Source organism: Sapajus apella, unplaced genomic scaffold, assembly GCF_009761245.1.
Source record: "Sapajus apella isolate SASKATOON/1434 unplaced genomic scaffold, GSC_monkey_1.0 scaffold74, whole genome shotgun sequence".
Taxonomy (NCBI): domain Eukaryota; kingdom Metazoa; phylum Chordata; class Mammalia; order Primates; family Cebidae; genus Sapajus; species Sapajus apella.
In genome coordinates, this window is record NW_022437014.1 from 8950201 (window position 1) to 8974267 (window position 24067).

Consider the following 24067-nt stretch of genomic DNA (forward strand, 5'->3'; position numbering starts at 1 on the left):
CTTTCTTTCTTTTTCTTTCTTTCTTTCTTTCTTCCTTTCTTTCTTTCTTCCTTCTTTCTTTCTTTCTTTCTTTCTTTCTTTCTTTCTTTCTTCCTTCCTTCCTTCCTTTCTTTCTTTCTTCTTTCTTTCTCCCTTCCCTTCCCTTCCCTTCCCTTCCCTTCCCTTCTTTTCTTTCCTTCTTTTCTTTCTTTCTTTCCTTCCTTCCTTTCCTTCCTTTCTCCTTCCTTCCTTCCTTCCTTTCTTTCTTCTTTCCTTTTTTTTTTTTTTTTTTTCTTTCCCCGAGACAGAATCTTGCTCTGTCACCCAGGCTGGAGTGCAGTGGTGGGATCTCGGCTCACTGCAAACTACCTCCTGGGTTCAAGCAATTCTCCTGCCTCAGCCTCCTGAGTAGCTGGGATTATAGTCATCTGCCACCATGCTTGGCTAATTTTTGTATTTTTAGTAGAGACAGGGTTTCACCATGTTGGCCAGGCTGGTCTCAAACTCCTGACCTCATGATCCACTTGCCTCGGCCTTCCAAAGTGCTGGGATCACAGGTGTGAGCCACTGTGCCCGGCCCCTCCTTCAATTTTTCTACAGCATGTGTTGTTCTGGTGTTTCGCCCTGCGAGTTACCTGAGGCAGGACGACCTTGTTTTACTCATTGTGTACTCTAGAAGTTAGCCAGTGCCTAGAACATCATGGTTACTCCATCACTTAGGTAGGGTTCTCTGGGAACCAGGCATTGAAAAGTGTTTTGGGAATAGCACCCGGGCAGAAGTGAAGTTAACAGAACTATGCAGAGGGACAAGTTGAGCTGAAGTGCAGTTACCCAGGAGCCTCTGTGGATGAGGTGGGAGTGTCCGTGGACTTGTTCCTTATTGAGGTGAGGTGTCAGGTCTTTATGCACCAGCTCCTACCAGTCATTAGATGTGGGCTGCTCCAGGGCAGGGGCATAATCTTAGGTGGCACTAGAGCAATTCTGGGAGAAGAACTTAGCTTTGAGCCTGCAGCATGCAAAGCCCTTTGGTCAGCTCAGGATTGAGTGCCTCAGTTCTGAAGGGGAACCGAGTAGCACTCCACTGCATGTACTACCCTCAGCAGATATGTACAGAAGGAGTGAATCCAGGAAGGGAGCCTGTCTTAAGCAATTGCATTAAATACAATGTTTAGTGTTTGCTGCATATAGTGGTCTTGAAAAAATAGAGGAAAAATTATTTTTAAAGAACTTAGAAATGAATTATTAGTAGAGCATTAATTGACCACATCTGTGTTAAGAAAATAGATATTTGTTTGCTCTTACCAGAATAGAAAAGTTCCTCATATACTGAACATTGGATATCAGTACCTTTGATATTCTTGGAGGACGGAGGGTGTATGTCTCTAAACTGAAAAGGTTTTCATTTTGATTTGTGGTCTGATAAGCAGGCTATGTATAACGAGTGTATGCTGAGCATGTTTAATAGTCATCGCTAGATCCTGATACCATGAATGTAATGTTAGTGCATCCTTTTTCTTTTCTAACTGAGTTCACTTAGGATTAAATGGGCTTGCTCTGGCTTTGTCTGCAGACTTCCTTTGTCTAATAGATCCGGTGCCGTAAGGCCCCCCAGAGCTATGAGTGTCAGGTTCAGCTTTATGCCATAGAGTTTGTAAGGCATGTGCCCCTCTCTATTTCTGTTGTGTTGTTGATTTAATCCTAGGATGTCGTTTGGTTGGTTTATAGCTTTTTAAAGATATATTGAATTTGCCTCCTGGTTTCTCTCTCCCAGAAGGAGGCAGAAGCAGCTTTTTGGGTTAAGACTCTGGCCCCTGGCCCCGGAAGCCAAGGAGCCTTTGACCCCAGTCGCCCTGTGGAATCTGAGCTTCCTCTGGAGAGACTCAGAATGACTGAACCTGTTAATGGACTTCATCTGTTTGTGGAGTACTTCAAATTGTGGTCATTTACGGCATCATTATGGAATTGTTTATTAGTCTGTATAAACACACACACCACTTATCGCTATAATGAAACAGGTGCTTTCCAGGCTGCCAGCTGGAGGGACTATAGGCCCTCCAAACTAGTCACAAAATAGTCTTTTTCAGGCGTGACTCTTCACAAAGAACTGCAGAAACCTCAGCCTTCTTTAAATGCTTCCTTTGGATTCAAGGCAGGGGAAGTTTGGGAGAGCGGTGCTGGTATCTTGCAAACTGATATCTTTCTTCACACTTTGCTTAGTGACCTGAGCACTGCAGAAGCCATTGTTAGAGAGCATAGTGACCTGACCATTGAAATCGCCCTTGATAGAGCATCCACCCACGATAGCACAATGGATGTTCTTATTCGTCTTTTTCATCTTGGGGGAGGGGAGTTCTTAATGTTTTATACCAATGGACTCATTCTTTTTTTGTTTAGTCAACACTTAAGTTGCTTGCTTATTATGTGATAAGTACTGTTTTATGTACCCAGGGTATAGCTATTAAAAAAAGATCAAGTGCCTGCTCATGGTGCTTGTAAGCTAGTAAGAGGAAAATGTGCTCTATGAAATCAGTACAAATTAGATGCTGATATGTGCTACAGCAGAGAGTAAAGAAAGAAAAGGGAGACAGCGCAATGGTGGGGACGAGCGCTATTTGATATAGATAAGGTGATAATTAGGTAGAGGTCTCAAAGAGGTGAGGGAATGAGCCAGGAGGATATCTGAAGAAAGAGCATTGAAGGCCAGGGAAGGACTTTGGGTTTATTCGGAGACAGGAAGCACCGAAAGGCTCTGAGAAGATACACGATATGTGCTGACTTTTTAAAATTTTTTTGAGACAGAGTCTTGTTCTGTCACCTAGGCTGGAGTGCAGTGGTGTGATCTCAGCTCACTGCAGCCTCCATCTCCCAGGTTCAAGCGAATCTTCTGGCTCAGCCTCCTGAGTAGCTGGGATTACAGGTGCACGCCACCACATCTGGCTAATTTTTGTAGTTTAGTAGAGATGGGGTTTCACCATGATGGCCACACTGGTCCCTGCCTCTTGACCTCAAGTGATCTGCCCCACTTGGCTTCTCTAAGTGCTGGGATTAGGAGCCACTGCATTGCTAATTATAATTAAACAACATCACTCTGCTGTATGAATAGACTGTTGGGGGGGGGCAAGTATAGAAGGGAGACCAGTTAGGAGGCCAGTGCAGTTGTCAAGGGGAGGGAGGGTGATAGATTATAATAGGATGATGATGGGGTGTGTGCTAAGAAGTGGTCAAATTCTGAACCTATTTAGAAGAAAGTTAATGGAATTTGGTGATTAGTTAAATTCGAATGTGAGAGAAGGTGAGGATGACTCCAAGGGTTTTGGCTTTAACAACTGGTTAAATGGAAAACCGTTTAGTGACGTGGGGACAAATGAAGGAGAATCAGATTTGAGTGGAAAAAGAAGAGTTCTATTTAGACATATAAGGTGTTGAGTAAGTGGTTGAAAATATGAACTTGGCATTAAGACGTTGGGATTGCAGATATGAATTTGGGAGTGTTCAGCATATAGATAATATTTCAAGCCAGAGTACTGAATGTAATCACCCAGACAGTGAGGGTAGGTAGAGAAGATATGAGTCAAGGGGTAAGGTCTGAAGCTCTTAGAGGCCAGAAGAGATGGAGAAAGAGTGACCACTGAGGTCTTCTTGGAAACAAAGTGAAGAAAGTGTTTTAAGAAAAAGAAAGTAAAAAAAAAAAAAAAAAAAAAAAAAAAAAAAAAAAAAAAAAGAAAAAGAAAGTATCCATTACATACAATGTTTCTGGTAAGTTCGGTTAGATGAAGCCTTAAAAAAGAGCATTGGTTTTGGCAATTGAAATTCACTGGAGACCTTGTCGTAAGCAATCTAGGTGGTATGTGGGATTGAAATCCAAACTGGAGTGAGTTCAAGAAAGAATTGAAGGAAGTGGAAATAACAAACATGTGCAAGTCTTTATGGTAGTTTTGCTGTAAAAAGGAACCGAGAGATGTCAGTAGAAGGGAATGTGGGGTCAAGGGAAGCTTTTACAGAAAAAGATGTGGGATGCAGCTGAGTGTTTGTATGATAGTGGAAATGATCCAGTAGAGCAGAAATAATGAATGAAGGAGGAGGAAGATGATATAGCTGTAGAAGCTATGTCCTTTGAGTGATGTGAGGGAGCGGGATTCTGTGTGTAAGTGGAAGATTTGGCATTTACCAGGCTGTGGGTAACTTATTGCAGCAAGAGAGAAGGCAGTCCGTGGGCACAGATACAGATAAGAAGGTTCACCAAGTGGTAGAAGTGGGTGCAAGTCCTCTTTTGATTGCTTCTGTTATCTTGATGAACTGAGAAACAAGATCAGAGGCTAAGAATGAAGATGGGGAGTGTTGGAGATGTGAAAAGAGGTGAGAAGGAATGAAACTGTTGTTTAGAAAAGTGGCAGAATAAATCAGCAATGGAAATGGAGCGTGATGCACAGCCAAGGTCTCACTTGAGAATTTGTGAAGAGACTTGTCCCCGAGGTTGTGCCCTTTTCCCCAGCCATGTTCAGTTACCTGGATTGACATGTAGAATAGGGGAGACATTGCAGTTTTGTTAGGTGATGGCAGAGTGAGTGAATAGCTGACTGTCCGTGGACCCTAAATGGAAAATAAATGGGAAGATATATCACACTCTAGAAGTTATTTGTCTATGCCAGAGAGCATACCCCTTGGAATCTCTGAAATTTGTCCAAAGTGAACGGGACAAAAATACCATTCTCATGCCATCCAAAAACAATCCCCTGTGCCACTGGATATCATACTTCTGCCACGGGCATGTGCCCAACCTTCAATCTCATCTGTACACAGGTGATATGAGCCTAGAGAAGGTGTGACTGTAGGATAGTCCTTATTCCCCAGTGGCTGAAGGGATGTCTTACCACCATCCTCATCCTTTCCCTAGCATCCAGTCATTGTCTATTCCCAGCACTGCAAAGACTTTGGTTCCTCAAGTCGCAGGAGCTCTTTGGTGGTGCCAACAGCATTCCTCCCCCCTATACAAAGAGTCTGAATGCTGAGACTTCTGTCATCACATTGTCCCATTAATTTGTTTTCTCAGTGTGTGTAGATCCTATCGTTTCCAGGAAACTTGAAGAACAAATAAAGTGAATATTTATTTATATTGTTACAGTCGAGGTCCACTCTTGCATTTATTTAGTAACAGACTTAGGAATGACCGGAAAACCCTTCCTTTCATTTGAAAGCCTTTTGAAAATGTATGTCCCAAATGAGATATTATGTTTAAAGCAGCAATGATCTCCCTGTTCTGTGAACTGAGTGTCAGGGATCCATCACTTGAAAATGATCCTTCTGTCATTCTGAGGCTTAACACATATTTTTCTCCCAAATTAACTGGAGTTTTCCATTAAGCAATGACGATCTTACAAAAATTGTGTTTCTCATTTACAGTGTCTTGACACACAGCGTCCAATAAGCAGTAATGTAAAATTGAAATCACAGAAACAAGCCTTCTGTTATTGTCTGGGGGTTAAAAATCCAAAATAATGAAAAGCACCATGCATATTTTCCCAATTGTCCCTCAATGTTTTTCTTATTGTGTGCCCCAGGCAGCTAAACTTTTATATGCACGATTTCTTGTATGGCTTGGAATTATAAATTTTCTTACCATGTCAGATGTTTCTTGTGTTTTTGCTATGCAAGCTTTCTTTTCTGAAACCCAGCCCTCTTCCAAATGTTAGAAACAGGGCCAAGCTGGCGGCCGAGCGGAGACCAGCACTGCTATATCAATCACAGCAACTTGACTCACATAAGCCAGACCCTACCTTCCATCCCCCAAGGCTAATCCTCCACAGAGAGCTCTCTTTAGAATGACCATGACTTCTGTGACTTGACTTGGTTGAGGGCTGACATACAGGCCGCTGCCCAGGCCTCTGCTGACGTCAGAGGAGCAATGGGAAAAGGAAGAATGGAAGTGAAGGATGACCTTGAAATGGCCACATCCCAGGCAGTGGGAAAAGAAGACACCCTAGAAGTGTTGTCTTTTAGCTAGAGGAGCCTGGACCTCTCTGCCTTGTAGGGTGTGGTAGCTTAGCTCTTGGCCAAGCTTTAGAACTAGGAGAACAAGACTTACAAAGGCCAGAGAAAAAGGGCTGCCCCGGAGCAAGGATGCCCTTGAATTCTTTCTGCCCAAACTTATTATTCACTGCAAATTCACCTCCTGAGCAGTCAGTGTTGAAAGGGAATTATGAGAAGACAATAGTCCATTTAACAAAGCAGATGTTTCCAGCTCCTGTTTTCACCTCCTTCACATCCTGTCATCACTCCTGGAAGTGCAGAGTTTTCACAGATTGGAAAGGAATTGTCTGGGAGAAAGGCCTATCCCCGCATGAATCCAGCACGAATAGGGGGAGGCTTAGCATGCGAGTGCAGGTGAGGGTGAGGGGTGCCGACAGGAAGGGCATGCAGGGGACAGTGCAGCACCTACACAAATCTCATCAATGGTTTTCCATTGTACTTAACACACAGCCTAACCTTTCTACCATAGCTGCATTCATAGCTTGCCCCCCTGTTTGGGGTCCTTACAAATGCTCTGTCTAGCAAGAGCCCTCCCACGATTTCCGTAGCACCTGCAATACTAGCTAACATCCATCACACGCTTGCTAGGCACTAACCACTATGCTGAGTACTACATGCAACTGCAATGATTCCATTTAATTCTCACAGCTGCAAAGTAGAAATTAATACCCCCAGTTTACAGATGAAGAAACAGAGGTATAGAAAGGTTCAGGAAATTGTCAGAGTTTCACAGCTAATGAGAAGCTGAATGAGGGTTTGATTCTAGGTCTATCTGACTTCAGACCTAGACCTTCTGTTTTATTTTAGCTTTTTTAAAAAGCATTGAATCCTGTTTTATTCCACTAGATCTAAGTTCTGTGACAATAGGCACTGTGTCTTTTTAGTGCAATACTTTCCCCCTGATCCTAGCAGAATACTGACCTATACTGCATATTTATTAAAATAATGAATACAAAATGAAAGTGTGGTTACAGGCCCCAGATGCTTCACTGTGGACATGCTGATGTTTCATTATAGTTCTCATTCTCAGGGAGCATGATCCCCAGCCCCTGACATTCCTCCACTTTCGAGTTTCTGAGTAGTAATTTGGAAGACAAATTTGGAAGAAGATTCTGAGATCTGTACCTACATATCCAATTATCAACTTGACATGACTACTTGGATGCTTAATAGGTTTCACAAATGTAATGTCTTACCTCTTCCTTCCTCATTCTTCACATTAGTCAATGGCCACGCCACCCACCCACTTGCCAAATTGCAGAACCCTGAGAGCCTTCCTTTCCTCTATTCCTCACTCCCAATCCAGTTGCATGGCCTGATGTTCATCCTTAGACTGTGTATATCTCCCACAAGCATCCTAGTCCAAGACAACATCGTTTCTTGTCTGGACCATTACAATTGCCTCCTTATCTAGAGGATCCCTGGTTTGGAGCATGGTTTCTGGATCTTTATGGATTCTCAGTGAATCCAAAAAGATCCTCATGAATTCCTATGAGAGGAAAAAGATATGTTTTGTCAGGAAAGCATCACCAGTCAGGGCCGTGCACAGCACAGGAAATAGGGTTGGTTCATTTGAGCATAATATTGGGCGATGTAGTCTGGATAGAGTGGTTGGAAGGATTCGGTGATTAGAGCATCCCTCTACTTGGCAAAGGGAGGTCATGGCTGAACTCCAGGCTCTGACATGGCTGTGGTTGTGGCCCCTCTTCCCTTCCCACCATCTCTGTGCATCTCCTCTCTGCTGGAGTCTCTTTGGAGATCCGGAGGGCCCCGTGCTGGCTGCAGAGTCTTTCCCATGTCTCTCCTCTCTTTCTTCCTGTTCTTATCTCAGCCCATTTGTGTCTTTTCCAAGGCACACAGTTAGACAAAGCCTCAAGAAGAGCTCCTGACAGAGTTGGGAGGCACCTGGGAATATCCTCATTAGCTTTTCTCAAATACCCCGATATGATGAAGCTATACTGATTGCTCTAAAATCTCCTAGACCACCTTGAGAATTCAGAGGCTTGGGTAGATAGGTTGGTGGGGAAGTCTGAACTGGCCTGTTTATTCTCCTTATTTCCTGGCATGGCTCAAGCTTGAGACTGGAGACAACTCTGGTCTCATGAAGGGAGAAGAGCTTTCTGGAAGGGAGCTCAGTGGTTTATCCCTCAACAAATAATTCTGCCCCTTATACAAATACCACACCCCCCTTTCGCCCCTCTCCCCCCAACTACAACACTGACACTTCTAGAACCTTGCTAAAGCCTGAACCAGAGAGGAGTAAAAACCTGTATTTTCCATACAATAGAGACAGTAAAGACCAAAAACCAAGAGATGAGGGCCAAGGGAAGAAGAGTTTACAAACAGAAAATAAGATTCAGAGGAAATGAGGCTGCTCGTGGGAGAATAAGCATAAGGTAAACCTTGTACATTTTGTGATTTTTAAAAATGGTTGTATAGGAAGAGAAGATTATTCCTTTCACATTGGAGTGCAAGTTTTTTGAAGAAGAGGGTCGTGTTTTGGTCATTCTGTGTCCTCCCCACCACCCTAGGGCCTTGTATAAGCTTATCAAACAGTAGTTACATTTATACAGAGCCTCAAAATAATTGACACAGACTCCATGTGAAGCATTCCAGGCACATCTCCATCCTAGCCCACCATCTGGGCTTCTGGGAAGATGGAAAATAATTTCTGTGTCCGGGTGGCTCCAAGATTATTCAGAATTGGCATATAGAGGATTATCAGAGAGAGAAATTTTACAGTCTCTTGGGGGTTTCTTTCAAGAAGGTGTTTATAACACATTTTGCTGACTGCTTCCATAAATCCCAAGAGCACTGATAATTTTTCATCAGAAAACAAGAAGTGAAAATGAAGCAATTTGGCTGTGAAAACACCCTTGAATTTCTGCTGGTCGCTTCTAATTGTAATTTGGCTATGACTACATTTTTATCCTTTGCGTTAGAGAATGAAGACAAACACACCCTTATGCTTTAGAACAGAACAATATCTAAAAACATCCTCAAGTTCAGAGGGCAAGGAGAATTCCCTGAAACAATCTTGGCCAGGACTTTTGAGAACACAGGGAGGAAACTTTTCATTCCCTAAGAACCATGGCCTTTGGTGTGCAAATACTACTTTTGTGGAGGCATTTGGCCTGTCATTAATTGGAAACTAGTGGTCTTTAAGTGTGGGGCTCCAGTGTTTAGATTCAAGGGTCTGAAGTTTGAGATGAGGCCAGCTTTCAAACATGATATCTATTTTTTATTCTCTAATAACTAAAAACAAAAACTTTGAAATCATGAGACCAGTAAGAGCAAGGAATTGAAATAATAACAGCTAACATTTATTGAGTGCTTTCTAGGTGCCAAGAGCTATTTTATGTGCATTAAGTCATTTAATCTTCACAACAACCCAATGCTTAGAGACGAGAAAATCTAGACCAGAAAAGTGAAATAAGCCACCCAAGGTCACAGAGCATAGCCATGTTAGTCTGATGCCAAAGTTAAGCTCCTACCCAAGTGATACCACTTAGAGTTTGTGCTTAACTAAGTAAAAAGGTAAAATAACTAGGACCAGAGGTTCCATATGTTGTGTTGAGCTCTGATACCTAGCCCCCTGACAAATAATCCAGTAAGAAAAAGTAAAAAAGACTAAAACAGAAAAGCCCGCCCTGTGTTTTCTCTGAGTCCATGGCCACGCTGATGGAGTCAGTTTTGAGGCAGCTTAAGATTTTCCCTTTCCATGGCCAGATCTGTTTTAAATTGAATCTTCCAGCTGGTCCTGATTTGCAGATTGGTGTTCAGCTTTCCAAACAAGCCTTGTACTGGCATCTCAGAATTCCGTTCCAGCTAATGCATGTTCGTTGTGCCACAATTCTGATGGCTGGGATATATGTTCCCTCACCTCTTTTTTTTTTTTTTTTTTAAAGTGGAGCATAACAGTTCATTCTTATTGTTGCATTTTATAATATTTTCACATGCAATTTTCTCCTTCAGTTCATTGCTCCCTATAAAAGAGGTAGTGAGTAGATTATTGTATTATCTTTATAATTGAAAACAGCTGACTTCACGGATTTTTACGTTTTACCTAGTTTTCCAGCTGCATCTGACTGTGGCTTGTCATGTGAAGTGGGGGCCGATGGTTTAGTGGAGAAGGGGGTGGTGTCAAATCATTGCTTGTGTAGCCAACATCAATAGTAAACTTGTTCTGGAGAGAAAAGGGCAGGATTCTTTTAGCAAAAAACTAAGAGCTAAGGAGGGTTTCTGGAGAGCAGCTTATAAATATTAAAAGGGGAGAGAGAAAATGTGTAAGTGAGTGAATGTGTGGGTTATGATACCAAAGCCACCTTTTTATTGAGTGTTTACTATATGCCAGGCACTGTGTTAAGTACTTTATATGAATATTTCATTTAATCCTCACAACAACCCCATTTTTCAGATGAGACAACTGAAACCAGGCAGCTAGGATTTAAGCATGAGACTTTCTGAGGTCAGAGCCCAGGCTGTAACCTCTTGTTCTACTCTTCCTCCCACTGGGCTTTCCTGCAGGGCTGATGTTCTAGTTGGAGAGCCATTCAAGTACCCCTTTGGAGGACACCTCAACCTTGTTCCACCTCTGTGGTTTCCTGGAAATCCCAGTGGGACGGCAAATGCCATTTGCAATGAAGACCCCTCTTCTACTCTGTTCAAAGCTCTTATCGTTGACTCTGTATTCTTATTGTCAACTCTACCCCATCACTTCTTTTTTTCATTTTTGACTTTAGGTTCAGGAGGTAAATGTATATGTTTGTTACTTGGGTTAATTGTGTGTCGCTGAGGTTTGGGGTGTGAATGATCCCATCACCCAGGCAGTGAGGCACCTGATAGGTAGTTTTTCAACCCTCACCTTCCTCTCACCCTCCACCCTCAATTAGGCCTCAATGTCTTTTGTTCCCATCTTTATGTCCATGAATACCCAATGTTTAGCTCCCACTTTTAAGTGAAAACATGTGGTATTTGACTTTCTGTTCCTGCATTAATTTACTTGGGATAATGGCCTCCAGCTGTATCCATGTTGCTGCAAAGAACATGATTTTGTTCTTTTTTATGGCTAAGTAGTATTCCGTGGTATATATGTACCATATTTTCTTTACCTAGTCCACCACTGGTCCATCATTGCTACTATTAGGCTTTCTCTGAACTTCTTGGGGAATTGAAAAGAGTAGGGATTCCCTTTTATAGAGTTGTTAGACCTGAGAAATATTTATGGTAGTTTAATGCGTGGGACATTGATGGCTTCATCTGTGTATTGTTCTATTTGCTGGAAATTCTTAGTGCAGGGAGTCCCTGAAGGCCATCTCTTGATCCAGCTACTTGCCCAAGAGGTAAATTTCCTGTGAATTATTCAGGATTGCAGCCATATAGCTGTCTAACTTCATTACCTACCTTTTCTCAGATATGTTCTCTACATGTCAGTGAGTAGATGAAGAAAGATGTCCCAGAATTTTGTGTTGACTTACAAGAAAAAAGAATCATTTTTTCTTCCTGGTCCTATGTCATTGACTCTCAGGACAGGCAGGCCAGCCAAGCGCGTGACCCCTCTGACCTGCTCTTCCCATCTGTGCCTCCAGTCTCTTAGCTATCGAGTTTACCCTTGACAAGGAATGTTAAGGCATCTCAGGTAAATTAGATGGGGAACTTGAAACTTGAGACAAAGTGCAGTTCTCCAGTTTTTCTTCTGCTTTTGCTTTGTGTTGCGATAGAGACGTTGAAAATCGATGAGATTATTCTAGCCCAAAATCTACCTGTAATTTTGTATAATTATTCCAAATTCTGTGCAACAGCACTGAATTTTTGAGGTAACTCTGTAGTACTTAATGACTTGCAGTCTGGATTTTCTATAGAAAAAAAAAAACCTGTATGATTTTGATATTCTTTTTGGCTCTTTCATTACAGATTTGGCCACAGACTTGCCATATTTTCTTTATTTAGTGAGATCCTTTCAGTCCTTTCAAAAAATGTTTATGTCTGTTTTTTTCTTTCTAGAAAGAAATAAAACAAATTGATTTTTTTCTTAGTGAACAAACTATTATCTAAGATAAATAAACATGGAGTATGCTGACATTCATCGTTGGTTTTTCCACCGGTGTGATTCATTTCTCTGTCTTCAGCTTCAGGGTCCTCTCCCTAAGGAAAACTATTCACTTTCTCCTGGGTAGTAAGTATGTTTTGTATTTGGGCGGTTCAGTGTTGTTTAGGCTACAGGCTTGAGGTATAAAGGGCAAGTCTTTTCCCTTTTAGGCAGGGATAACTTTAGTATACAAAATGTTTCCCATCAAAATGAAGGGAAGAATTTTATTCATCTGAAATTTTTCATGAAATTTATTTATGAAAAGCCATCAGAGGAATTCCCAGAGGGCCACATGCTTCCTTCTTAGAGGATTGAGAAAGGATAGGGTGACATGGGGTTACAGAGTGAGTTCTCCAACCAGGTGGCCAGAGCGTGGGTAAGTCCTGGTAGTCATGCCTGGCTGGGAAGCCAGGAAGGGTGCTCACAGACAAATGGAGAAATGAACAGAATTGTGATGAGGCACCCTCCAATATGAGAGAGAGTAGGAGAAATTTTAGCAATTATGCTATGTGCGGAATTTCAGAACTGAGTACTGGAGCCTAAAGATAATTTCTGGGAAACTTTCTGTTTGATATCCTGTATAAAACCCCTGGATAGCCTACTTGAAAAACCTACAGAAAATATCTACAATATGGTCCTAAGATTATGAAGTCAGATTTATGATTCCTTTAACTGTGACTCTCAACTAAGACTGAGCCTCATGAGGCCTTAGGGATTATTTAGGTTAGATTACATATTAACAAAATATCAACATATCCTTTAGTAAGATATCAATGCATTAATGTCAATTAATCTTAGTAGCAAAGCATTTGAAGGGAGGTTTGGGCAGGATTGAAAGAGATATGAATAACTAGGTATAAGTAGGAAGTTTCCTAAAGGGATGATTCACAGAGCTGTGGCCGTGTTAAAAGGACCAACAAGGAATGTTGAAGTACCCAGGAGCCAGCAACAATGGGAAGCTGTTTCCTAGAACTGAAGAGGGGAGGGGGAAGGAAGAGTGTTGTTACTAAGGACCATTAAAAATTGGGGCTATAGAAGAGGAGACGACTGTAGCTGCATCAGGAGATACAGTCAGAGAGGGATGGTGCCACTGCCAGATTATGAACCATGAAGCTGAGTATGGAGCAAGCAGCAGGGAAATACCCTCATCTCTCCTGCTGTTGCCTTCCATTGGCTGAACTGTCCAGGGCATCTGAGCCTAAAGAACTTAGAGAATACTGCCGGGTGTGGTGTAATCCCAGGACTTTGAGAGGCAGAGGAGGATGGATCACGCTCTAGACCAGTCTGACCAACATGGCGAAACCCCGTCTCTGCTGAAAATACAAAATTAGCCTGCATGGTGGCACATGCCTGTGATCCCAGCTACTTGGGAGGTTGAGGCAGGAGAATTTCTTAAACCTGGGAGACGGAGATTGCAGTGAGCTGAGATCTTACCACTGCACTCCAGCCTGGGCAACAAGAGCAAAACTCCTTCTCAAAAGAGTAATAAAAACCTAGAGAATACTATCTGTAAACATCGGTTCCCCAAGGTCCTAGGCTGCCATGGAGGAACAGAGAATGGACATGTGATGGTGCACAAATGGAGAAGAACCCACACCTCGAGTCTCACTCTAGTGAATTCTGACCCTTCTTTAAGAAAAACAACCCAATTTTGGAGTCTTTCTTGACATGTCCAGGCTTCCTAGAGCTCTAAGACCTTTGTAACTCTCAGCCACAACAGGCTTTACATTCCCTTGAGTTTCTCTTCTGCCAAAACAGAAGAACAGAACTATGGCACACAGTTTTCGAAACCATCTTCTGCCTTAGCACAGGTGAATGACAGAACACAGTGACGTTGCACATCGGTCATGCCAGTGCACAATGGGGCACAATTCTCACTGGAATTAGCGAACACCGTGCCTTCAGGAAGGTATAAGAGAACCCCAGGGTGGTGTTAGTGTACATTTGAAAAAGCCCCTACGAATGATTCTGATAAACTTCTGTGCTCCTCTGAGAATGACAGTGCCAAAAGCTTTAACAAGGAGTGTCTTGATGACAGGATCTTTCTCCTTCTCATAGGGAGGGTAGAGTTTTCATCAAAACACAAACTTCTACACGTGGGAGTAGTGAGAATGCTTCAGAATTCAAATTTGAATCTCATTTTATCTGTGCAGTCTTGGGCAAGACGGTGAATTTCCCGAGCCTCAGTATCTTAATCTGTAAAGTAGGCATAATTGTACCTACCTCCCGGGGCCGGTAAGAATAAGTTAGTCATCTAAAAGTGATTTGTAGGTGAAAAAGTTCTGGATAATTGTTATTTGTATTATCATTATCTTGATGTCTTTTCACATATGGGAAAAGCTGGCTTTTTATTCCGTGCAGTTGGCTTAAAACTGAAAGACATAAAATCATTTATAGAATCACTCCAGTTGGAATCTTTTCCATTGATCCATTACCCATCAGAAGGTGGCATGTTCTGACTGTTATTATATTCCTTGCTCTAGTTTTTGAAGCCCTGAGCTTATGTAAATATGGGTTTTGAATTGATGTATAACTCCTTTTAAAATTACAGACATTTCTAGCTTCCTTTGAGTTTTACTACCAGTTCAGCCTCAGACAATTTTCTCCTTTTTTATTTCAAACTTCAAAATATATTTATGATAATAAACTAAAATTGTCAGGTTGCCAAGTAATGAGATTGTAGGCGAATCCACACTCCCAGTTTGCCTTAATATTGTTAAATTACTTCTATAAATAACAAGGTAAACATTCATTTAAACCAAACATAGTAAGTTTTCTTTGTAGTTTATTTCCTTTTGTAAAACCTGTATAGATATGTGCTTATTATAACAAATGTAGAAAATTAAGAAACATTGCAACTGTGGACTTATTCTTCAAAATAATATTTTGAAGCAATTTTCACTCCCTCTTCCCTCTTCAGATGCATATATTTTAACAGTTGTGAACATTTTCATGTTCTATTTCCTTCTACTTTACAACATAAATATTTCACATTATTAACTACAAGTTTTTCATTGATAATTTTAATGGCTATATAACAGCCCATTAAATGGGTATATCTTAACACTAGACATTTAGGTGATTTGCTTCCACTAGGTATTAATATGTATTAAATTGAATAATAGGAAGAACAAGGGGAGTTAAAAAAAAAAGAGAAAATTCTCCCTGTTTTTTTACAACTTCCTTATGGTTTACCTGGATCTCCTCCATGTCTCATTAAAATTTAACTAATTTAGTTCAAAACAGCACGTAGAATTTCCAGTAGCGTGATGGACATATTCCTTTTACTCTTGACCACACAGACAAAGCTATAGTACCACAATGACAGAGACCAGCAAGCCAGAGGCATGTGTTATTTTTGGAACTTCTCTAGAGAAAATGTGAACTCAAAAGTCTGGCCTTAACAACTGTTCCTGTTACACACATACACAAACACACTCACAGATGTTAAAGACTGGGATTCTAGATGGCTTGTTTTCATTATGCAAAGACATTTCTCTCTCATGATGTCTAAAATAATACTATGAATTTCAAGAATCATGGAAAGTTAAGAAGTTTGCAAATGATCTATATGGGATTTTTAATATATGACAGGTCTGCTATGCTAAACACAAAGCAGACTTAGTGATCAATTGTTATGTCCTGAGACAACTTCAGATTGCTTCCCAGCATAGCACTACCACAGTCATGACCAATCCTTCACAAACGGCTCAAGAGGGCATACCTGCTGACCATCCAGAGCTTTTCAAACCTCTTACTTCATGGATAAGGAAATGGAAACATTTTAGATTCTAGGCAACAAAAGTAATGCATGTGCTTGGCTTATTGAGTGTAGGTAGAGGTTTACATATTAGAAGTATCCCAGGTGATTTGAAAGCACTCTGAGCTTGAGAAGCACCGATCTAGACCGCTGAATGGAGGATGCCACAGGTACACACAGGTCCAGAGTGAGGTTGTCCAGCAGCTGTGGGCGGGACTCCAGAAGAATCAGTACCTTGGAGAGGGCTGTGGTCTTCACAGTTTCAGAAACTTAATTTACTTAATTACACAGAGATGATTAACCATTAGGAGACTAGGTCTTACTAATGAAACTTACAAGGCATTGCTGTGCAAACCAGAATTCCTACTTTGGTACCAAAGAATTATTCTAACAGGTTTTTTTGTTACAAAAATAATATATATAATAAGAAATTAATCAGTGATTATGTAACATTAGCCAAATGTCTTTCCCAAATCAAGGCAGACTTTACATTTCTTAGGAGCACGATCCATTTCAGTGCTTTCTTATTCAGCAAGGTAGACGTGGATTACTAAGACTTTGTTTTAGAACTGTGAAAACCGCACTGTAGGTACAACTGAGGGCTAGAAGGGGATGTTGCTTCATATTCGGTCACTGGCTGCAGCAAGGGAGACTCAAGTGAGACCATACAGCAGAAACCTTGCAAAGCTAAAAGTACTAAGTGAATGCAAGGGGATTTGCAGCTAAATAAAATGTTGTTATGCCTTCAGCTTCCACTAAGCTGTCCAGGAACAAGTGAATTCCTTTTCTCAAGCTGCTTGAGGAAGTAGATTGTCTGAAGCATTGTTCCTTGCCACTGTATTTACAGTAGTGTTGTCTTCTATTATTCTCAACATGTTTGCTTTTCCACCTTTGAGGAAGCAATTTTAGAATCTGAGGTTGGACCTGTATCTTGATTATTCTCTTCACATACAATGATGCTCAGCCTTTCCCTGTTACTTTATCTCTTGTTATGAAATTCTGACCCAATTTAAGTTTGCATGCAAGTTTCAGTTTCTTCTTAAAGTCCAGTTTTCCCGTAAAACATCTCTGAATTCTTAGCAGCATTTTAACACTTGTTATCTAATCTAAGCAGTTAAGCCTGATTATATGCTGTTTTATCTTGCTTTTTAATGGATCCATGTACCTAGGCTCTTCAAAAAAACTGTACATGAGTTAAAAGTAAGAGTTTCTAATGCCTCTTCAATGCTATATTGTTTCAGTTGTGTTTTTATTATAGCTATAGGAGCTATATTTCTTTTTTTTCTTTTCTTTTTTTTTTTTTTTTGAGATGGAGTTTCACTCTTGTTGCTCAGGCTGGAATGCAATGGCATGATCTTGGCTCACTGCAACCTCTGCCTCCCAGGTTCAAGCAATTCTCCTGCCTCAGCCTCCTAAGCAGCTCGGATTACAGTTGTGTGTCACCACGCCCCGCTAATTTTTGTATTTTTAGTTGAGATGAGGTTTCACCGTGTTGGCCAGGCTGGTCTGGAATTCCTGACCTCAGACCTCAGGTGATCTACTGGCCTCGGTCTCCCAAAAGTGCTGGGATTACAGGCATGAGTCACCGTGCCTGGCTTAGAAACCATATTTCATACATAGGATAATCAGACATGAATTGAACTCAACATCTATCAATGGGGCAGAATATTTGAAATCTGGGTTACTCTGGGAAATCCAGGAGACAATGTTACTGTATTTATGGTGCCACCATATACTCCTGTTACAGCCACACATTTATCTGCCCTGCTAGATTTTTAGCAACCCGAGGTTAATAAAAGTAATATTTATCTTTGTAGTACTAGTGACCACTAGTGTTTTCAACAATGTTATCCATTGTTAACTTTCATCGAGTGCTTCTTCTGTGCCAGACACTGTACTAAGTACTTTACATGAATCATCTCATCTAATCCTCACAAACTTTATCTTCATAAAATAATAAGTTTCAGTTATCTCCATTTTAAGAATGAATCCTCACTGGTGCATAACTGGTAGGCACATAGTAAATTTTAGACTAATGAATGAATTGATGCAGAAATGGTTGATGCCTAAGGCAGCTTCATGGGAATATTCTTCTTGCTCCAACTAGAAAGATAACACAGAGATTCAGATCACTTCTTCATTTTTTAAAGGTAGATTAGGGAATATGAGTGTGGCATTTTCTTTTGAAATAGTTATTGGTTTGTCCACACTGATACCTCAGTGTTAGAAGTTATCAACTTTCCTGTATTAAATTAATATATTTGTGAAGGAATTATTGTTTAGGGATAAACGGGAGAGAATAGAAAGGTCTAGGGAGAATCAAGTTGTAAAAACTTTCATGTATTGCTATATGTATTTAAATATACCTTCTGCCCTTGAGGTTCTTGATTCATTTAGTGAAATTGTAATTAAATATTTGGATCAAAAAATAAAATTTTATATAAAAGAGAAGGAAGAAGAAAGTTTAGAAAATGGATTATTTCATGTCCTTTGTGGGCAGAAATTATTTGATAGACTCAGTGAGTATTTCAGGGGAACAGCATTTGCAAATAGTTTAGTTTAATGGGTGTAATTGTCAACTACGAATTTATTTTGCTGGATAAAAATACAGATGATAAATTTCAAAATTACAGCAGCCTTAGTCCATATAATTCTTGTGAAATATCCCCTGGGATTACTCAATAGGGGAAAAAAAGTAAATTTTGAAGCATTACAAAATGCTATTCCATGTGGAGTGCTCAAAACTCTACATGAACAAGGACCTGTCAAACATTTTATGACCACACGACAGTTTATTTTATTTTTAAATTTTTTGTACTTAAAGCTTTTAAGTTTAGGGATGCATATGCAGGTTTGTTACATAGGTAAACTTGTGTCATGGGGGTTTGTTGTACAGATTATTTCATCACCCATGTGTTAAGGCTTAGTACCCATTAGTTATTTTTCCTGATCCTCTCCCTCCTCCCACCCTTCACCCTCCAGCAGGCCCCAGTGTGGCGTTATTCACCTATGTATGTCCAAGTGTTCCCATCATTTAGCTCCCACTCATAAGTAAGAACATGTGGTATTGGGTTTTCTGTTGCTGCATTAGTTCGCTAAGAACAATGGTCTCCATCTCCATCCATGTCCCTAAAAGACATGATTTTGTTCTTTTTTTAAGGCTGCATAGTATTCCATGGTATATATGTACCACATTTTCTTTATCTAGTCTATCACTGATAGGCATTTAGGTTGATTCCATGTGTTTGCTAGTGTAAATGGTGCTGCAATGAATGTACACGTGACAGGGTCTTTATAATAGAAGATTTATATTCTTTTGGGTAAATACCCAGTAATGGGATTGCTGGGTGCGTCTTTAGGACTTTGAGGTATTGCCACACTGTCTTCCCCAATGATTGAACTAGTTTACACTCCCACCAAACAGCGTAAAAGCATTCTTTTTTCTCTACAATCTCACCAGCATCTGTTGCTTTTTGACTTTTTAATAGTAGCCATTCTGACTGGTGTGAGATAGTATCTCATTGTGGTTTTGACTTGCATTTCTCTAATGAATGGTGACGTTGAGCTTTTTTTCATATGTTTGTTGGCTGCATGTATGTCTTCTGAAAAGTGTATGTTCATGTTCTTGGCCCACTTTTTAATAGGGTTGTTTGTTTTTTTATTCTCGTAAATTTGCTTAAGTTCCTTATAGATGCTGTATATTAGACCTTTGTCGATGACACCATGGTGCCAGGAAACAGCATGAAGGGGGAAGTGTCACACTTTTAAACCATCAGATATTATGAGAACTCACTACCATGAGAACAGCAAGGGGGTATCTGTCTCCATGATCCTGTTGCCTCCCACCGGGCCCCTCCTCTGACACACGGGGATTACAATTTGGGAAGAGGTTTGGGTTAGGACACAGAGCCAACCGTATCAGCTCTCTATTCTGTTCCATTGATCCATGTGTCTGTTTTTATACCAGTACCATGCTGTTTTTTTTTTTATGATAGCCCTGTTGTATAGTTTGAAGTTCAGTAGTGTCATGACTCCAGATTTGTTCTTTTTGTTTAGCCTTGGCTATTCAGACTCCTTTTTTTGTTACATATGTATTTTAAAATAGTTTTTTTCTAGTTCTGTGAAGAATCTCAATGATAGCTTAAAAGGACTAGCTTTGAATCTATAAATTGCTTTGGGCACTATGGCCATTTTAACAATATTGATTCTTCCTATCCATGAAAATGGACTGGTTTTCCATTTATTTGTGTCATCTTTGATTTCCTTGAGCAGTGTTTTGTAGTTCTCCTTATAGAGATCTTTCACCTACCTAGTTATCTATATTCCTAGGTATTTTGTTCTTTTTGTGGCAATTGTGAATGGGAGTACATTCCCAGCTTGGCTCTTGACTCGACTGTTATTGGTGTATAGCTGATTTTTGCATGTTGATTTTGTATCCTGAGACACTACTGAGGTTGTTTATTAGCTTAAGGAGTTTAGGGCTGAGACTATTGGTTGTTTTGGATGTAGGATCATGTTGCTTATAACAGTTGATTGGATAGAAATCTCATATGTCAGAGTATTACAGAACCTGGAGACACATTGCCTATTGTGATTAAATTTTCTCTGGAGAAAAGAAATATAGCAAATGAGAAGATGTTATTCCCTGCTCTTTGGAAAGGGACTAGTGAATCATAGGGATTCATCAGTCATCAGTCATAGGGACACTTGTGAACTACTGAAAAAAATTGAGGATGGAGAATTACTCATTTTTTTGATGTATGCTTTATCTGAGGTCAGCTTGGCTTTGCCTGATCACTTTCAGTTTAAGGGTGTGGATTCATTGTCTTAGTCTGGGCTCTATAAGGAGAACCCATTTTCATGCTTTTTTATCCTCCTCCGGGTTTCAGCTTCCTTGCCAGGTTTGGCCTCATGTGGATCTTCCTTTAGAAATCCAATGTGCTATCCACCGTGCCACAGAACCTGGGCCTTCCTTTATAATCCTGGTGATCTGAGCTCTGAAATGAAACTCTTGCAAGCCCACCGCTTGCTTTGTATATGATGAGAACAGCCCTTTCCAAAACTCAGCCAGCACCAAACTGGCTTTTGACAGATCATGAGCTGCACCAGTCCTTGATCGATGCCAAAAAAATCCCAGCCACTTCTGGTTGGCTGGCATCACAGCTGACCATGGCCGGTAGTCATTCAGTGCTGCCTTTCTGAGGAAGAAACATGATATAAGAAAGTAAATGTGTTTGTTTATAGTGATCTGGGGAGAGTAGGTAAGAATAGCAACTGAGGTGAATGTGGAGATTAATTGCTAAGAGAATTTTTATACTTATTAAAAAGTATAGGCTGGACATGGTGGCTCATATCTGTAATCCTAGTGCTTTGGGAGGCTGAGGTGGGTGGATCACATAAGGTCAGGAGCTCGAGACCAGCCTGACCAACATGGAGAAACCCAGTCTCTACTAAAAATATAAAACTAGCCAGGCATGGTGGTGCATGCCTGTAATCCCAGCTACTTGGGAGCCTGAGGCAGGAGAATCACCTGAATCTGGGAGGCGGAGGTTGTGGTGAGCTGAGATCATGCCATTGTACTCCAGCCTGGGCAACAACAGCATAACTCTGTCCCCTCAAAAAAACACCCCAAAATTAGCTGGACTTGGTGGCATGTGCCTGTAGTCTTAGCTACTTAGGAGGCTGAGGCAGGACAATTGCTTGAAGCTGGGAGGTGGAGGGTGCAGTTAACTGAGATCTTGCCGCTGTACTCCAGCCTGGGTGACAGAGTGAGGCTCCATCTCAAAAAAAAAAAAAAAAAAAAAAGAAGTAAAGTCTGGGCGTGGGGTTTATGCCTGTAATCCCAGCACTTTGGGAGGCCAAGGTGGGAGGATCACTTGTGCTCAGCCTGAGCAACTAGCCTGAGCAACATGGTGAAATCCCATCTCTACAAAGAAACACAAAAATTAGCCAGCTGTGCTGGCACATGGCTGTAGTCCCAGCTACTTGGGAGGCTCAGGCAGGAGGATCACTTGAGTCTGGGAGGCAGAGATTGCAGTGAGCTGAGATCATGCCATTGCATTCCAGCCTGGGCAACAAAGTAAGATTCTGTCTCAAAAAAACAACAAAACAAAACAAAAAAAAACGAACTATAAAAGTATTTCCATATTTTGATGATCAGTATGACTGTATTGGTTTTTATCAACTGGATTTCTATAAGTTCTACTGTAGTCTGTGAGACTATAAGTCACTTAAGACCAAAGTTGCAGTTTGCTTTACAGTTAAGATTCACACTGAAGGCCATATTTTGTGTTTGTCTCATCACAATACTTTTTGTTGGACACAAACTTTTGAGTACAGTAGAGCCGAATGGAAAGAATTACTGTTGTAGAAGGAGGGGCTACTGGAAAAAAATGGGTCAAGGGAGAAAGCATTGGCTATCAGTCATTCATCCCAGCAGAGATTTCAACAGAAATTTAATAAGTCAGCCTTCATAGTGCTTGCAGAACTCTGAGGCACTGTTCAGACTAAATCAGGATGTAGATGGAGGCCAGTTACTTTTGATAAATGAGTCAACATGGCTGAGTGTTCTACAAAATATAACCTTCAGTACTGCGAGCCTGCACAGATGATGTCATGAACCCTTCAAATGGATGAAGGCTAATGGATCAAAAGCAGAACCTGGTGCCAAAAAAAAAATGGCTTCACTGAGCGAGAACTCAGGGATGAAGTTACTCCTTTACACAAGGGATTCAGCAGTTTCTTCCTCAAGGCCTTAGTTTGTGGCATGACTCCACTTTATTTAGCTTTAACCAGAAAACACTAAGTGTTCTTAAACTTTTCTTGCCTAATGGATTTGATACACTTAAGTATTTTCTTTATCTAAATTTTCCAAGGCAGATAATTGCTCTAGGGATTCTTAGCATTATAACAGGAGATTAAAGAGACTAGCTGGTAAATCCCAAACACTTGTAACCCTTGGCAAAATTCCGCATGCTTGGTGATCTCTACCAACATCTCATGAAGTCTGCATGGGTCTAGGTGGAAGATTTGACTTGGGAAGATGACGGTCAGCATTTAACCTTTCAAATGTGTGGCAGGATTTCCAGGTGGATTTGTTCCACAGAGTGGATAGATGAATAATATGTACAATGATCTCCAGAGTGGACAAAATCCTGGAAAGACTTGTTGGATGTAGTTTGTGATGTAAGAAAAGTGAATTTCCCTGGACATTTGTGTAGCCTCTAGTTCTTACATGTTCAATTTTATTGTAAAAGAACAGGTTGTAGGAGATAATTCAAGAGTTGTGGTCATCTATTCATTTTAAGAGACCGGTCATACTAACTCTTGCCTGGCTTACTTCTTCTAGTTAGGATAGGGCTAGCTGGAATAATTAACAATAGTAGATGAGTTAGCCAAGAGACTAAATACAGGTGAAAGGATGACAGTGTTAGATCTTGACACAAATGACCTTAATGGCTGTGCAAATAGTAAGCTGGATAAGATCTGCTGAAAACAAACCAAGCTAAACAATCCATTGAAGTGCTCTCTTCCGTCTGTACCCAGGAATAGCAATTTAGCTTTTGGGATACTTGGTAAAATAGTAGCTTGGACTAGTGCCCAGAGCTCTCCAAGATAATGTAAAAGCAGAGTGTGTACTTGGACCAGAGCCATTTCCCTAGAAGATGCAAAGCAAGGCAGGGAGCCTTGGGAGGATCCTTCCTTATTAGAATGGAATTCTCCTCTGTATATGCCTTAGCAACCCCTGGTCTTGAAGGAAAAAGTGGATTCCAAGCTCTTCACCCTGAATAAGGTTTAATTGAGCTGCTCTAGAGCACAAGCATTGTGTGGCATATTAGATTCCCATGACTGCCACTTCCCTTCTCTCTTGGTTGGTGCCCCACCCTCCTTGTTGCCCCTTTATTTTGGGGCTTGGATGAAACACTGCTTTTCAGGGGTGAGATCTGGGGTCTTGAGACTCCTGAAAAGCTGGATGGTGCAACCAAGAAGGGAGTGGGTGTTTGCTCCGCACAGGGTGAGCCTTGGCCAGTAGGAAATGGGAGATGAGAGATAGCTGGGCAGATAGACTTCTTCATTCTTTCTTCTACGGACTATCTGGGATGCAGTTCCTCCGCACAGACTTCTCGAGAAGTCCCACGTACCATGCACACATGCCTGCTGAGTGACCTGCTGAGTCTGTTTCTGGGTCATGGGGATGAGGGAAGGTAGAAGAG